Raw genomic sequence first — 1376 nt, 5'->3', positions numbered from 1 at the left:
GGGGCGTGCTGCTGTGTGGGCCGGGGGCCGGCCGGGCCGGGGTGAGGCCTGGGTGGCCAGCAGGGCCGCGGGTCAGCGCGGCCCAGGCGCGGGGTCCCGGGAGCGGCGCGGGAGCGGCTCGGGAGCGGTGCGGGAGCGGCTCGGAGCGGTGCGGGAGCGGTGCGGGAGCGGTGCCAGAGCGGCTCGGGAGCGGTGCGGGAGCGGCGCGGTGCGGGGCTGCGAGGCGCCCGGCGGCCACCGGGGGGCTTCATCTCCCCTCGAAAGGAGCTGTGCCGGAGCCGCTTGCCGGGAAAGCGGCTCGTTAGCGCTAATGAGAGCCCGGCTGTTCTGCTCCCGCGGCTCGGCGTTTGCTGTTAGCTCACGGGTTAGCCATTTAAAGGTATCTCGGCCTCCCTGTTTATTTTGAGGGTCTCACGTCTGTCAACCTTCACCGAGTAGCGGCTAATACGCTTAAGCACGTTTTACCCTTGGCGAGAGCCTTAATAACAACCAAGGCCATTAGTGGGTCAGGACGGCCCCAAAGGCTGGGCTAAATGCTCTTTCCAGCCTGCCAGACTCCTGTGGCTGCCGTGCTGCTCTACTTTTTGTGGTAAATGGGTGCTTCAATAATTTCTTGCTTAAATATCCATGAGAGTAATACATATTAACAACTATAATGCATTGGTTTGTCTTTTTTTTTTAAACACTTATATTCATTCATAAGATCTCAAAGTGCTTTATAAATGAGGTCAGTGCAATTAACCCTATTGATCCACTGCTGCGAGGAAATTCCAGATGTGCCCATAAACTGATGCTGTCACTTGGCATCAGCCGGACAAATGGTCCTGTTTCTAGCACCTTTAATCCAATCTGGAATCAAAACCAAAACAGCGGAAAGCCTCCATATTAGATAAGGTTTTTTGGTCACAGAAGCTGCCATTGCCTTGAAGGGAGGAAGGAAATAGTCTGGAAGAATTTGGAAACTGCCCTGCTGTGCTTAAAGTGGTTGGGGATCACTGAAGAACTGAAATAAGGAGAAGCAGCAGTTGGCAAAAACTGGAAGAGGTAGCAGTGAGGAGAATGAAGTTTCTTAAGTAATATGTAGCTTAGAGAGCTGTCACAGTTTTTGAGAGAGACTCCTGCCCTTCCTTGGAGGAAAACGTTCCCAGTGATCTGAAAGAGTGAGGGGGCTAAAGCCCTAAAAGAAGGCCTCCAATTTTAGAAATGTCTCTCCTCGCCATAATCCCTCCACTTTTATAACATTTTCTACGTATGACATTATACGAACTGCGTAACTGACAAATCCTTCATTTGCATTAGATTTAAGTGGCTTCCCTCCCATCACTCCTCATGGTTAAAAATACATTACAGAAATTACTATCCTTCCTAGGAAAATG

Source organism: Passer domesticus, chromosome 2 (assembly GCF_036417665.1).
Source record: "Passer domesticus isolate bPasDom1 chromosome 2, bPasDom1.hap1, whole genome shotgun sequence".
NCBI lineage: Eukaryota > Metazoa > Chordata > Aves > Passeriformes > Passeridae > Passer > Passer domesticus.
Note: the sequence above shows the minus strand (reverse complement) of the source record.